Here is a 16,124-nt window from a genome sequence, read left to right as displayed (position 1 = left end):
AAGCAAAAGCGGAGCTCGCGGATTCCAGCCCAGCCTGGCACCTGCTTCCTGAACTTTGGCCCCTTTCCTCCAAGATAGCAGGAGGCTGCTCTGGGCCTTTTGTGCCCACGACGGGGCAGAAAAGCAAACTCAGCTGTTGGTTCCATCTTGCGGGCAGAGCCCCGGCAGACAGTGGCAGGCGGGGGTATCGACTGACCCTCCAACCCAGGATATTCCCCCCACACCTGGATTCGCTTCCTAGTCATCCCCATCTCCCTGCACGATCCTTGTTTCTCAACCCGCCGGTCCGAGAAATTGTCAGAGCAGGTTGATCCCGACCTTGCCAAGGGCTTAGGTTACATCACAAGGCTTTGCCGCCACAGCTGGCTTGGCTTGGGTGTGTGGCAAAAGCCCCCCCCCCCCCCCCCCCCGCTGGCACAGCTATTCTGGCAAAGCCGCCAGGGCAAATGGCAACTCTGCCGAAAAGCATCTGCTGGCTTTAAGCTCCCTGCGAGCTGTTCTCATCGCTCAGCCATCACCACCACTGCCCTGCCTCTGTCCTGCTCCTCATCCCCGCCCCCACTCCTATCCCCTGCTCTCCTCCATCTCCTCCCCCTTCCCTTCTCCTGCCCCTCCCCATTTCCACCTGCCCTGCCCATCCCCGTCCTCTCCCTCCCCCCGTCTGTCCCCCTCTTATGTGAGGGCTTTGCTGGAAACGCCCCCCCCCCCAAGCCAGGGAGACCTCCCCTCCGGGAACAATTCAGCCCCCCCCATCTCGCTCCCTCCACTCCACAGTATTTCCTCCATTCCCCACAGTTGAAAATTGAGCTCCCCCATCCCCTCAGGTGACAGTCGGGCTCCCCCATACGCAGCTGCCTAGGTAGGCACCTCCGCAGCCAGAGCCTGCCCCTGGCGCCCACGTCCCCTCCCCGACTGCCTGTCCCAGGCGACCACCTGAACCTGCGTCCCCCATTCCCTCAGATCACAGCTCCCTCCCTGACCCTGCACCCCCCGACACCCCTCCCCCAGGCCAGACTCCTCTCTGGCACCCGCACCCCCTTCCCCAAACCCTCTGCTCCCCCTTCACCCAGGTCACAGCTCCCTCCCTGACCCTGCACCCCCCCGACACCCCTCCCCCAGGCCAGACTCCTCTCTGGCACCCGCACCCCCTCCCCCAAACCTTCTGCTCCCCCTTCACCCAGGTCACAGCTCCCTCCCTGACCCTGCACCCCTCTAGAGCCCCTCTCCCAGGCCAGAGTCCTCTCCTGCGCCCATACCCCCTCCTGGACCCTGCACCCCTATCCACCGCCCCAGATCATACCCCCCCCCTGCACCCAGGCTCCACCCCTAAGCTCCCTTCTGCACCCAACCACCCCGTCCCAGACCCCAAAGCCCTCGGTAGAAATGTGGCCCTTGATCAGTTGCCAAAATGGCCCCCCCATTACAAATTATTGACCAAGCCTGATCCAAATGTTTTTTGAAACATTGTTTAATGAGAATGTAAATACAATTCAATACAATTGGGAGGGTTGGGGGGAGGGGGACGCAGCTGCTGGCTCCTCAGCTCTTGCTGCTCTCACTGGGTGTCTTCCTGCTGCAAGGGAAGCAGAATCCGTCACATTCATCCCTGGGGACTCAGGGGAACTGGCCCCCCAGCATTTCCACCCTCCTCCCCCCTGCTCTCTGGTCACCCCCCGTCAGGCCCGCAGGGTGAGCTCCTGACCCCCCCCCCCCCCCCCGCCCGAGCTCCTGACACCTCGGCCCCCTCCCGCCTCCTAGGACAGTTTCTGTGTTCAGAGCCTCCCCCGCCCCCAGGGACGCTCGCAGGGGCAGGAGGGATTCTGCCAGCAGGGACGTGGGGTGGGGGCAGCCTGAGGAAAGGGGCGGGGGACTCCCTGAGGGGATGGGAAGGAGACCCTGGCCCTGCCCCACTCTCCTGATCTGCTCCGGCTGCTCACCATGTATTCCAGGAGCTGATGGGCCTGCCCATGCAGGGCGTGGGCCAGGACCAGCCCGGCCTGGCTGGGGCGCCGCAGGGGGGAGCGGGCAGCGAGCAGAGCCTTGTCCAAAAAGCAATTCTCCTGCTCTGGTGTAAAGAGCTGCCCAAAGACCTGGAATCAAGAGCACAGGAGGTTTCAGCTGACGGCCCAGAGCCCGGCCCCAACTCCTGGGGCTAAAACAGCTTCCTCCTCCCCCAAACTCCCTTCCAGACCCTGCACCCAGACGCTCTCCTCACCCGGCACCCCAACCCCTGCCCCAGGTCACCCCTTCCTCCTGCCCCCAAGACCCTCCTACCCCCACGAGGGCCCCAGCCAGCCCCACCCCCGAGCCCTGCCCTGCCCTGGCAGCGCGTCCTTACCTCTCCCACCCTCACGCTGTTGCTGTGAGCCAGGACCCATCTTTCTTTGTAGTAGTGTCTGCACCACAGGTCCTCTGCCTGGTGGATGTTGAGGCCTGCAAGAGACACAACAGGGTCATTCTGCTGGCAGGTCTGAGCCCTTCCCCTCCCACGGGTCCCTGCAGGCATCCCTGGGCAAATGGAGGGGCACAGGGGGCAGAAGGGGAAGACAGAGGGACGCATCCCCCCTTGGGCCAGTCTGGGGGAAAAGGGCTGGGTCCCCTCCCCCCGCCGCCGGCACCCTCAGGGTGTCCCTGGGGCCCAGGTCCCGGCTGGGTTCCTTACCCCTGTGGTGCAGGAGGAGTTGATACAGGCTGTGCACCCCCTCCCGGGCCAGCCGGCTGACGTCTTCGGATGGGTCCGAAATAAAAAGGCCCAGCTGGGCCACGTGGTGACCCATCCTCGGCCAGTCGGCGGAGTTCTGAGGGGAGAGAAGAGGGGGGGTCCCTCAGCATCCTGGGGCTGCACGTCCCATGCAAACGGCCGCCGAGGCGGGTCTGAGCTCGGGGGACGGACAGAGACACCTCCCGGGGCGGGGCGGGGCCGGCCTTGCGAGGAGACAACCCTGAGCAATGGCCCCGACTGAAGGGTCACTCCGGGGGTGGAACAAGGGGATCCACTGACGGCCACTCCCCAGTCCCCAGGCCCAGTCCCTCAAGAGCCCCCCTGAAGGGCCCAGGGTCGCCCCTCCCCGGGGAAAGGAGAACGCGGCCCATTCCCGGCCCATTCCCGGCCCTGCCTCTGCCTCCCGGGGACGCTCCCAGCCCCGCGCCCTGCAGCCCCAGACCCCCCGGCTCCGAGGTCACTTACGTCAAACCCCGGGAGGGTGGTGGCGACTCCCAGCAGGGCCGTGGTGCTGCCAAGGGCCCTGGCTCGCTCCTGGGGCAGGCGGGACTCCAGCCACGGGCTCAGGTGCTGGGGGGGAAAGAGGCAGGTCAGGACCCGTAGGGAGGCGCCGGTTCTGGGCAGAGCCTGGGGCTCCTCTCGGACTGTGCCCCCCCCAGCCACTGACACTGCTCCTCTCTCGGCCCCCCCCCCGAGGAAGCAGGGACAATGGCCCCGTCCCCCCCACGAGGCTCACCTCCATTATGAGCTGCAGCCGGGCGGTGTCTGGGGACTCGGCGAGGAGGCTCGCCAGTAGGGCCTGGAGGTCGTAGGGAAGGGCCCGGATGAACTGCTGCAAGACAAGGGGGAGCCCTGGGTCAGAGGGGGGTTGGGGGATCCAGGCCACCCGCTGGCTCCGGGGTGCAGCCTTGAGCAGGGTCTGAGCCGCCTCTCAGAGCAGGGAGGAGCCCAGGCTGGGCGTGGAAGGGACGGGCCCCCCGGGAGAGCAACGGGAACTCTGGAGGGAAGGATCCAAACCTGCAGCTTCTTCCCTCCCTCTGCCCCCCCCCTCCTCTCTGGAGCTCCAGCCCAGCCCGGGATCAGGGCCCGGAGGGACGTACCTGAGTGTGGATGGGCTCCTGCTGCCAGTCCCCAGACACTGTCTGTCCCACGGCCGCCGTCAGCAGGGGGCTCAGGAGCTGGGCCCGCAGGGGAGGCTGCAAGGTGCTGGCAGGAGAGAGGGGCAGAGACTGTTAATTCAGCAGCAGGAGACAGAGACTTTCCCACTCCCTGGCCAGGGGATCTGGTCTGGGGGGAGTCGGCGGGGGGGGGGGGGGTCGGTACCTGAGGCTGCAGGCGGCGTTGAGGCAGTCGGCCAAGACCAGCGGGGGGGGCGAGTCCTCCATGATCTCCTGTGAGACCCAAGGGGAAAAAGGGGCGTGTGAGGCTGGGCCCCCAAGAGACGCTCACACGGCCAGCGCCCCCACCCAGCAGGATCCAACCCCACTGCCTCCCGCTGCCCTGTAGCCCCCCTGACCGGCACAGGGCCCCTCCCAGCACCCCCCTCCCAAACCGGGACCAGCTCAATCCTTGTCCCCAGGCCGTCTCCTGCCCCTCCCTGCCCTGGTGACCAGCCTCTGAACCTCCTCATCCCTGCTCCCCAGGCGCATCCCCAGCAGCCCGCTCGGCTCCCTTCCAGCCCCCCATGGCCCGGGGAGACCCCTCCCTGTCCCGAATCCCCCTTCCTGTCCGGCACCCCACACCTGCCCCATTTCTGTGTCCCTCCCTCCTCCAGCATCCCCACCCACCCCTCCCCATGTCCACCTCCAGCCCTCCTGGCTCCACCCATCCCGTTTCCAGCACCCCCACCCGCCGCCATGGCCCAGGCAGACCCCCGTCCACCCCACGTATCCCCTCCCCTCCTCCCGGCCGCCGCGACTCGCTTACAACGATCCTGGCCATCATGGTGTCCTTGCAGCAGCGCGGCGCCAGGGTGTCCTCGCCCCTTTGGAGGGCGGCGAGGCAGGCGGGGGTGACGGCCAGAAGGAACCGCTGCAGGGCGGCTGGGCTCTGCACCCCAGAGAGAGTCTGTGAGCCTGGGGCCTGCCTGCCCCCCACGGAGAGCTGCAGGGCTCAGGCCTCCCAGGAGTGGAGGTGGGAGCTGCTGGTTGTCCAAGCACCCACACTCCCCCCCCAACTGCTGCCTCAGGCTTGTGGGGGCCCAGCTGGTGCATGACAAGAGCCCCAGCTTGGGGGGCCCAGGCCATGCAGGAGAAGGGGCCCCAGGGGGATCCCCAGGGACAAGCCCCTCCCGGAGGGGGGGGGGGACGTGCTGGGAAGGGGCCGGACAATCTCGGGTCCCCCCCGTGTGGAGAAGGTTCCTACCGTGTCCCGGGTGTGGAGCTGCTCTTCGATGTCGTAGAAGGCCCCTTCCTCCACCCGGGAGTCCATCCGCTCCTGGCAGAGCTCCGCCGAGGCGCAGGGGGGCTCTGTGCGGGAGGGAAGGGACCAGGGTGACTCCAGCGGCCAGCAGGGGTCACGCGCCCCCATGTCAGGGACCCAGGGCAGGTTGGGCCCCACACGCCCCTCGCAGGGACCCATCCCCCTGCCACCCTCACATCTGCCAACGCCCTCAGCAGAGCCCCCACCAGGAACAAGAGAGCCAAGCAGCCCCCGCCCCCATCCATTGCCCAGGGTGCGGGGCAGACACTGGGGCTGCCCCCCCCGGGTACTGGGTGAGCCCCTGGGCCCAGCGTGTTCACGGCCCCTCACCTGGGTCTGAGCGGCTGCGCGAGGTGGCCCGGCTGCAGCTGGAGGCCCAGGCGCTGCTGCTGACGGACCTGGACCCACAGCTGCAGGGGCTGGTGCGGGGAGCGACGGGCTGGGGGCTCCCGGAGACTGGCAGGTCCCCGGGGGCCGGGCAGGGCGATGCCCCCTGGTGGTAATGGGGGCTGGGCTCCCGGGGCAGGTGTTTCTCTCCACAGAGGAGGCCCCGGAGCCACCCTACCCGGCTCCCCCGCTGGGCTGGGTCCCGCCTGCCCAGCCGCCTCTGGAGCCAGGTCCGGGGGGGCCTGGCCGGTGGGCGAGTCGCCCCGAGCTGGTGGGATCCAGCTTCCCCGCCCGCGGGGACGGAGAAGCTGCTCCCCACCGGCCCTGGGGCCATCTTCAGGGCTTTCTTGAACCACAGCCGAAAACGTTTGGCCATGCTGCAAATGAGGGGAGCAAAGGGGAGCTTGGGGCGCAGCCTGCAGAGCGAAATCCAGGGGTTCCAGCTCCCCAGAGCGACTGCCCCCAGCCCCCAAATGGCCCCTTGCTTATCGGTTCGGTCTTGCACAGGCACTGCAAGGACCTGAGGGTATGTCTACACTACCCCGCTAGTTCGAACTAGGATGGTAATGTAGGCATACCGCACTTGCAAATGAAGCCCGGGATTTGAATTTCCCGGGCTTCATTTGCATAAGCGGGGAGCCGCCATTTTTAAAACCCCGCTCGTTCGAACCCCGTGCAGCGCGGCTACACGGGGCACGAACTAGGTAGTTCGAACTAGGCTTCCTAGTTCAAACTACCGTTACTCCTCATTCCACGAGTCTCCTGCCCATCAACAGCCCCTTCTTGGCCAATCAGGGGAGAATCTAAGGTGTGGGGGGTGGAGCGTTCTCCCCAAAGACACCGGCATAGACTTGTTCCAGCCCCACCTCCCCAGTCCCCACAATGGGGGCTGCATCCCCCACCCCACGGCTCCTGCAAACCACCCCCCGTCCTTCAGCTAGTCTGTTGGGTCCCAAGCTGGGGGAGGCAGCAAGGGAAGGTCACAGAGGAGGCAAGAACAGAGCAGAAATGTGGGGGGATGGAGGAAAAGGGAAACCAACCAGGAGAAAGCCCCAGTGGCGCTAAGGACGCAGCCCAGGTGAGGAATCACCTTCTGGCCCTTGACCGAGGGCTGGGCCTGCCTGGAACCCAGCCGGCCCCAGGCGGGATCCAACCCCTGGGGGCTCTTACCTTCGTCACAAAGGTGTCGGGATGTGGAACTCACAGAACGCGAAGGAACCGTGAGGAGGAGACGCACCAGAGCTAAAGCAACCGGGGGTCTCCAAAGTCCCCTGGGCCCGCCCCCCGCTTTTATCAGCCTGAGATGTGGGTCCCTCTGTGAGGTCACCACCTCCCCACCTGCCCTTTGCCTTATATGCTGAGGGCTGCCCAAAGCCCCTGTGAGGTCACCGCCCCCCCCTCACCCTGCCAGGCAAATGTCCTGCCTCTGGCCACCCCCCTGGGAAGTTTGAGCCATTACTAGGGGTCCCTCCCCCTCCCTCATAGGCTGCTCCCTGCCCTACACTGCAGGCTTCTTGCACGAGAGCTGTTTCACGCCGGAGTTCTTGCGCAAAAGGTCTCGTGCAAGAGTGCCTCCACCCTGCCATAGGCTTTTGCACAAGAGCGTCCATGGCAGTGTGAACGCTCTCTTGTGCAAGAAAGCTCTGATGGTCATTTTAGCCATAAAAGTGTCTTGCTCAAGAAGCCCCTGGTGCCCGTCCACGCTGCCTTCTTGCACAACAGCTCTTGCACAAAGGGGGCTTAGTCATCGTCGGGAGAGGAATAACTCCTGTGCAAGGAGCCCTGTTCTCTGATGCTTTACTGCAAATTTACTTCTGCAAGAACACACGTAGAGTGTAGACGCGCCACAAGTTTTTTCGCAAGAACACGCAAAAACAAGCCATGTGGATGTTTTCTTTTTAGGCAAAAGCCCCTTTTTGCACAAGATCAGTCGGCCTTTTTGCAGGCATAGGGATCTTGTGGGAAAAGGGGGTTTTTTGCACAAAAAGTAAACATCCACACGGCTTGGTTTTGCGCACAAACATCGAGCACAAAAACGGATCGGCAGAAAATATGCAAATGACATTGCGTGTCATAGAGTCCCTCGTTAGCATATTTGTTGCCAAAAAAACTCGTTGTGTAGACGTAGCCTAGGAGAGAAGCGATCTCAGACACAAAGCCCTTCAGTAAGAGGGCATAGCCCTGGGGCGTGGTAGGAGACGTACGGCAGACATGGGAGGTCACTCTCCTAGCTATTTGGCACGGAGGAGGCCTCAGCTGGAGCACTGTGTCCAGATCTCAGGGCCATGCTTTAGGAGAGAGAGTCCAGAGGGGAACTATGAAAAGGGATTAGGGACGTTAGATATTCACTGAGTAGTCAATTAACCTCATGATTTCTTATCGGTTACTTGACTTTTCGATAGTCCCCAGGGGCCAGCTGTCTCAGTCCTGGCTCGCGCTGGGTGCGGGACCTACCCCCTCTGCGGCTCTGCATTTACAGTGTGTTAGGAGCCAGGCAGGCAGGCAGCCTCGCTCAGTTCCAGTTTGCACCAGGTCCAGAAGCTCAGACCCAGCCCCCAGGCAAGGGCTGCTGCCAGCTTGTGCTGCTGCCTCTGATACAGAGGCAGCAGTACGGAGTGCCAGGAGGGAACTGGTCTAAAAAGCACCTCCCCTTGCGACCTGGCTGCCTGTCACCCCACGCTGCTGCCTCCGTTTTTGGCGAGAGAGAGCCGCCTGTCTTGAGACACCGGTGGGGAGTCGGATTTTCAAAAGGCAGGTCTCTGTCCTTTGTGAGCCTTCCAAAGCGCTTCGGTGGGGGGAGGGGGCAGGAAGGCGGACGACACTCAGGAATTGTAGCACCCAAATCCACGGAGTGTTTCGCCAGCACCTCCTGCAACAGAGCCCAATCCCTGACAGGCTTTTAGGCAAGATAGATCATTTGAAAAAATGACAGACACAGGGTTTTCCGTCACCGCTCTCCCTTTCTTTTATTTCCCTGGGCTAACTGGCTTGTTCCTCTTTGGCTAAGGATGGAAGGGTATGTCTACACTACAATGTTAGTTCGAACTAACGGACGTTAGTTCGAACTAACATTCATAGCCGCTACACTAGCGCTCCGCTAGTTCGAATTTGAATCGAACTAGCGGAGCGCTTAGTTCGAACTAGGAAAACCTCATTTTACGAGGCTTAAGCCTAGTTCGAACTTACTAGTTCGAATTAAGGGCTGTGTAGCCCCTTAATTCGAACGAGTGGGAGGCTAGCCCTCCCCAAGTTTCCCTGGTGGCCACTCTGGCCAACACCAGGGAAACTCTATGCCCCCCTCCCGGCCCCGGACCTCTTAAAGGGGCACGGGCTGGCTACGGTGACCGTGCCAGGTGCAAGCCTGCTAGCACCCAGCCAGCAGACCCTGCACCTGGCACGGCACAGAGCCACCCACCCGATGTCCCCCAGCCCACCCCCTCTTCCCGGGACCAGGCTGGCGGCTCCCGGAAGCTTGCCCGGGACCGCAAGAGGCGGGTACATTCCTGGGCTAGTGCGGACATCGTGGACCTCGTCCACGATCTCCGCACTAGGCACAGGAAAGTGGCCATCTAGGGCAGGAGAGCTGCCAGCCTGGCCACCCAGGAGCAGGTTTGCATGAAAATCAAGGGGGTCCACTGAGACCCCCGACCCTGAGCCCTGAGCTTACAATGGCCGTCCTGGGTCAGACCAAAGGTCCATCTAGCCCAGTAGCCTGTCTGCCGACAGCGGCCAACCCTAGGGACCGTGGAAGGGATGGACCAAAGACAGTGACCAAGCCATTTGTCTCGTGCCATCCCTCTCCAGCCTTGCACAAACTTTGGGCAGGGACACCACTCCTACCCCCTGGCTAAGACTACTCCATGGACCCAACCTCCATGACTTGATCTCACTTCCCTTTCAACTCTGTTCTAGTTGTAGCCTTCACAGCCTCCTGCAGCAAGGAGTTCCACCGGTTAACTATTTGCTTTGTCAAGAAGAACAACTTTCTCTTACTAGTTTCAAGCCTGCTACCCAGTCCTTTCCTTTGGTGTCCTCTAGTCCTTCTTTATGGGAACTCAGGAAGAACTTTTCTCAATGCACCCTCTCCACCCAACCCCTGCTTTTAGAGACCTCTATCCTGTCCCCCCTCCGTCTCCTCTTTTCTAAGCTGAACAGTCCCAGTCTCTGTAGCCTCTCTTCATCTGGGACCTGTTCCCAACCCCTGATCATGTTAGTTGCCCTCCCCTCTCCCAGCCTTAATCTTCCCCTCTCCCACCTCCTTTTCCCAGTCTCCCCCAGTTTTGTTCAATAAAGACAGAGTCAATGTTGGAAGAAACGTTATCTTTATTTTGTACATCAAGAAGAAGGGGGGCTAGGGAAGGGTAAGTGGAAGGAGGTGAGGGAGGAATGGGGTACGAGCCCCCGATGGGGAGGACTGGGCTGGCTCTGCAGGCTTCTGGGGGTGGAAGCTCTCCTGCAGCCCCCCGATTACCCCCTCTCCCCAGATGGCAGCCTGCGGCAAGTGCAGCCGGGCTGATGGCCGAGTGGTGTGATGTGCCCAGTGTGGGTACTCCGGGCACTCCAAGCCAGGACTGGTTTTCAAGCGGGGCACCCCTTAGAACTGTCTGTCCGGGGTGGGGGTCGGGACCCTTTAAGCGCAGCCCTCGGCTAGCCTGAGACAGCATCTCCACGCTCTAAGTCCTCCTCTGATGCCCTGCTGGCACTGCTTCCGGCCATCCTTAAGCCCTGTTCAGAGTCCACTCAATGTGGACTTGCTAGTTCGAATTAGAGCAGCATCTCATTCCCAGACGCGCCTGTGCGGGCAGTTCTGTGCCCTTTTCACCCCCACCTGCTTGGGTTACCAGATGGTTTAAAAAAAATACCGAACAGCAGGGGCCGGGGGGGGGGGGGGCGGGACTGGCTGGAAGAGAGGGGGTGGGGGGGAACCGGCCGCCGGGAAGCAGGGCTGGCTGGGAGGGGGCTGGAGGGAGCGGGGCTGGCCGGGGGGCAACCAGCCGTCGGGAAGCGGGTCTAGTTGGGTTGAGGACCAAGAGGTGGGGGAACCGGCCGGCAGCGCTGCAGAGATGTACCAGAGCCTGGGTCGGATTCATCTTTGGTGGGCCCTGGCTCCTAGACCATAGACACACTCCCCCCCCCCCCCACCCCCCCGGAGGCCCTAGGGAAATGGCACCCCGGCCCTGTGGACATGGTGCCCTCTCTGTTTCCCTTGGCCCCGTAGGCACTAAGCTCCACTCCTGCCGCCCAACTCCTACAAGGCCCGACGGATTTCTCTGTGGCCCCCGACCCAAAAAAGGATCCCCCCAGCCCTGTGTTAGGGGATACGAGGGAGTCTGGCTGGGACGTAAGTGCAAATAACTCTGCTCTTAGCAGCTCTGAACCGATGGGCTCTGCCCTGTGCCCCAACCAAGAACCCTAACATAAGAACGGCAGTACTGGGTAGCCTGTCTGCTGACAGTGGCCAGCACCAGGTGCCCCAAAGAGGGTTGACCAAAGACAATGATCAAGCGATTTGTCTCCTGCCATCCTTCTCCAGCCTTCCACAAACAGTGGCCAGGGACACTATTTCTATCTCCTGGCTAATGGCCTTTTATGGACCTAACCTCCGTGAAATTATCTAGCTTTTCTTTAAATCCTGTTATAGTCCTAGCCTTCACAGTCTCCTCTGGCAAGGAGTTCCACAGGTTGACTACACCCTGTGTGAAGAAGAACTTTCTTTTATTAGTTTTAAACCTGCTACCCATTAACTTCATTTGGTGTCCTCTAGTTCTTCTATTATGGGAACTAATAAATCACTTTTCTTTATTCACCCTCTCCACACCACTCATGTTTTTATAGACCTCTATCATATCCCCCCTCAGTCTCCTCTTTTCTAAACTGAAAAGTCCCATCGCTTTAACCTCTCCTCATACGGGACTCGTTCCAAACCCCTAATCATGTTAGTTGCCCTTTTCTGAACCCTTTCCAAGGCCAAAATATCTTTTTTGAGGTGAGGAGACCACAGCTGTACACAGTATTCAAGATGTGGGCGTACCATAGTTTTATACAGGGGCACCCTGAGTTACCAAACCACATGACACTGCCCATTAAAAACCCACCAGGACTTACCCAGCATTTATATGCAGAGGTCCCGCACCAGCAGCGATCTGCACTGGACAGGAAACCATCCGCCCAGCACGCGCGGGAAATCACAGGAACCCAGCCTGGACGGTCCGATGCCCCAGCCCTGACAGAAGAAAATCAAGGTGTGCTTGAAGTGCCACGCCCACCATCCCTTGGTCCTCTGGGGCATTCGGCACATCCTGCTGGGTGAAAGGGCCGGTCACAGCTCCAGGGTCTGTCACACTTCAGGGCCTTTGGCAGCTCCTATTCACCGGGGTCAGGCAGATAATCGCCCCGAGCTTTCCCAGCACTTTTCAGCATCAGCTCTCAAAGGGGGGCAGCGTGACCCCCATGGGAGCAGGGGAATGTCAAAGAAGGAATGGGGCGGGGCAGGGGAGGCAGCCAATGGCTTCTCCTAATGCAGTGGTCCCCAACCATTTGAGGTTGCCGGGCGCCAAGGGGCGTGGCCGTTTGCCCGCAGGGCGCCCTGGCGCGGGGACCCCCATTGTGCACCTGGGGGCGGGGACCCCCCCATAGCCACACTGCCGGGCGTGGCCCCCCCATAGCCACATTCCCAGGGCCGCCCCCCCCCCACAAGCACCGCACGCCCAGGGCCGGGCCCCCCGCCAAGCGCCGCGCGCCCGGGACCGGCGCTCTCCCCCCAAGCACCGCGTGCCCGGGCCCGGCGCACCCTGCAAGCGCCACGCGCCCGGGGCCTGCGCTCCCCCCATGCACTACGTGGCCAAAGCGCGGCAGCCAATCTGCGGCGCCCCCGGGGCCGGCACTCACTGTGCACCATGCGCCCGGGGCCAGCTCTGGCACCGCACATGCGCCACGTGCCTGGGGCCAGGCCAGCGCTGAGCAATTGGCGGGCGCATACAAATGCGGGCACCGTGTTGGGGACCACTGTCCTAATGTTAGCAGTGGGGACACCAAGTTCGGAAGTGAATGGTTAACCAGTAAGCCGGTTATGGTTAACCAGTGGGGGCTGGAGCAGCCCTTCACCAGCCATAGGCAGAGGGCACTCTGGCACACCACGGGTAGGGTTGCTCAGCAGTCACAGCAGTGTGCCACGGGGATAGGTGTTGGGGCTGCTCCAAGTCCATCTTTAACATGTTCTACGTGTCCCATTTAATCGGTTAACTGGTTCAACATATTGTTTAACTGGTTAGCTAATTAAATGAGATTTTACATCCCTGGCACCAAGGTGGCTAAAAGTAGGGTTGAACTGGGACTAGAAATTCCAGGATTTTGACTTTTTTTTCTGATCTCACACAGTTCTGCAAATAAATTCACATTTTGTTTAGATTTTAACTATTTTTAAATGTATTACGGTGGATTACGGAAGATAAACTTTAAAGAGAACAAAGAGTCATTTCAGGAATGGAAAACTACATTTTAATGTTCTGAAATGGTGGAGTTTTCCCCTTCCAAACAAAAGGTCCCTAAAATCAGCGTTTTCCAATGGAAAAACACCCCCTCTGAAAACTTCCTTCCAGCTCTAGTTAAAACGGCCGTATTTTGAAGTGTATAATCAACCTCTGGAACTCACTGCAAAAGGATATTAATGATGGCGAAGGAAAGGGGAGGGAATCATAGAATCATAGAGCTGTAAGAGACCTTAGAAGGTCATCAAATCCAGCCCCCTGCTCTAGGCAGGACCAATCCCAACTAAATCAACCCGGCCAGGGCTTTGTCAAGCTGAGACTTAAACACCCGCCTGTGTACAGCCTGTCTGATCCCTTCTGGGGAAGCATGGGTGGGAAGAAAGAATTAGACAGGGTTAGACAAACCCGTAGGTCTTGGTTGATTTCGTCCTGCTTCAGGGCAGGGCACTAAACTTGGGGTCTGCTCTAGTCAGACCAACGTTTCAATCAATCTTGTCAAGAAACAGGCAAAAAAAACCCCAACCCAAACCAGGGAGAAACACGTTCCTTGGTTTGTAAACACAGACACAGAGAACAGCTCCTTCCGCTGGGGGGGTGGGAATAAAGAAAATAATCCCTCGCCCCCTCCCCTTCCTATTTGGTCCTAAAGGATGAAGATTTGTGCAGGCTGCGGGGGCAGGACTGATACTCAGGGAACGGGAGCATGGGGGAGAAGGGGGCAGCTTGCTTACAATCCAGGGGCAACCCCGTGTCTCGGGGCTGGCCCAGCACAGGCAGGATTTCTGCAGCGCAGGGGGACACGAGGTGAAACAAGCAGCGACTCGGCCGATTGGGGCTTGTTATTGTAGGGTCGCATTGAAGCAGACACTGGCACCAGCGTCGCCTCCAAGAGCGAGGGGAGCGCGCGGCCTGGTAACCCCGGACGGACCCGGACCCCCCTGCGCTGGGGGGCCAGGAGTCACCGCCCCCCGCCCCTCACCTCCGCCTCCTGCCTGCTCGCAGCTCCCGGGCCCGCGGCAGCAGCTGTGCCAGCCGGCTCCGAATGTTGAAACACCAGCAACATTAGCCCTCGCTTCCCATTGGCTGGAGGGCCCCAGGGGCGGGCGCAGGAAAGGGGAAGCTCCGCCCTTCGAGGGCCACGTGGGCCGGCAGTGGAAGTTGCAAGTTGCTAGTCAGCTGGAGGAGAGAAGGGCCCGGCCCGGCCTGCGCACGTGGCTTTCACCGCAGCGCTCACCTGCCCTCACGCCCCACGCTCCTGCTTTTCCCTCCCTGCGTTGTTCGACCCAACCCTCACCCAGGCATCCACCCAGTTCACCCCGATTCTCACCCCTTTTTAAACTTGTTCCTAAGAAACCCCGATCGGTTCCTGGGAAATTCCCAACAACTCTTATCAGTGGTGCATGTTACATACCAGCTGGGTTTTCCCTGTGATATTTACATACCCCCTGCCTCCTTTTTTCGCCCCTCCCATTTTTTCCTCCCCTGTTCATTTTGGTTCTGGACATACAACACTCCAGTCGTCTGAAGAAGTGGGCTATGCCCAGGAAAGCTCATGATCCCATTGACACGGTTTGTTAATCTTTAAGGTGACTATATGTTGTGTTTTAAGTTTTTCCTGTTACAGACTCACTCAGCTACCCCTCTGAAACTCGTGGGCTCTGTCTACACTGCAGGCTTCTTGCACAAGAACTGTTTTGCAGAAGAGTTCTTGTGCAAAAGGTCTTCCATACGAGCGCGTCCACACTGCCATGTGCTTTTGCAGAAGAGATGTGCTTTTGCACAAGAGCATCCATGGCAGTGTCGACACTCTCTTGCACAAGAAAGCTCTGATGGCCATTTTAGCCGTAGGGGTTTTTTGCGCAAGAAATTCATGTTGCCTGTCTACACTGCCGCCTTCTGGAAGAGCTCTTGTGCAAGAGGGCTTATTCCTCGTGGGGAGAGGAATAACTCTTCCGGAAGAAGCCCTGTTTGCTGATGCTGTACTGTAATACTTGTGCAAAAACACGCACGCAGTGTAGACACTCTGCAAGTTTTTGCGCAGGAAAACAGCTGTTCTTGTGCAAAAAGCCTGCAGTGTAGACATAGCCTTAGAGGGGCAACCCCAACAGTCATTACTAACAAGGAGTCCTGTGGCACCTTGAAGATTTATTTGGGCATCAGCTGTTGCGGAGGAAAAGCAGGTCCAAGTGTTTTTTACCCCTGGAAGCGGATGCCCAAATACATGTGTTAGTCTTTAAGGTGCCCCAGGGTGCCTCTGTTTAAACAAGTGGAAGAGAAGGGCCTGTGTGCACCTCATAGGATGCCAGGCTAGACTGAAGATCACAATGGCCCTCTCTGGCCTGGAAGTTAATGAATGGTTACATCTGGCCAGGCTGCCTCTCTTTATGCTTGCATTAACTAACTGGGTTATTTGCAGGTGTTGTACTCAGTCCAGCTGTGTCGGAGCGCCTGCTGCTGGAGGAGAACGCAAAAGTTCTGTTACCTGGTTTGTAAGTCTGGAGCCTTCTCTACTGCATGAGGTACAAGCCACCTGGCTCTTCGCTAAAGTTGCAGAGCCGAGTCACTATCGCTGGATGTGGTCTCCGTGCCCAGAGTCCCCAGAGACCACAAACCAGATAAGATTCGAAATCGCCCAAGCAGATTTTTTGCGTAACAACATGCAATAATAGTTGCCAGCGAACAGACTCAGCGCTGCGCCGCTACACTTTATGGAAGCCGTGGCAATGTCCTAACACCCACTGAGCACCATCCAGTGCCCCCACACAGTCAGCTGGTGAACACCATTTGAGGTGAACTTTTATACATTCCTGATGTATCAGGTTGCTACCCCCTGTTACCTGGTTACCGTCCCTTACCTTGCAGAAGGGGGCTTACTTCCTAGTCTTCATACTGTCAACTTACTATCTGTTATGCTGTCAACTTTGACCTGGTCCTGAACATAGGTCGGTATGTACTTTATTTGTGGGAGGTAAATGGTACCAAGATGTTCCTTAGGACAATCCACAGAACTACAGACCGGTCAGCCTCACCTCACTCCCCGGAAAAATCATGGAGGGGATCCTCAAGGAATCCATTTTGAAGCACTTAGAATAAGGAAAGGGATCAGG

The 16,124-nt window shown here is 59.7% G+C and overlaps 1 long non-coding RNA gene across 1 annotated transcript in view; it reads left to right on the top strand.

Moving 5' to 3' along the window:
* LOC142823356 (uncharacterized) overlaps positions 1 to 16,124 on the top strand; it is a 911,743-nt gene that overhangs the window by 561,020 nt on the left and 334,599 nt on the right. The gene's annotated exons all lie outside the window — the stretch shown is intronic.

Source organism: Pelodiscus sinensis, chromosome 33 (assembly GCF_049634645.1).
Source record: "Pelodiscus sinensis isolate JC-2024 chromosome 33, ASM4963464v1, whole genome shotgun sequence".
In the NCBI taxonomy this organism is placed as follows: domain Eukaryota; kingdom Metazoa; phylum Chordata; order Testudines; family Trionychidae; genus Pelodiscus; species Pelodiscus sinensis.
Note: the sequence above shows the minus strand (reverse complement) of the source record. Positions and strands in the feature narration are given on the sequence as shown.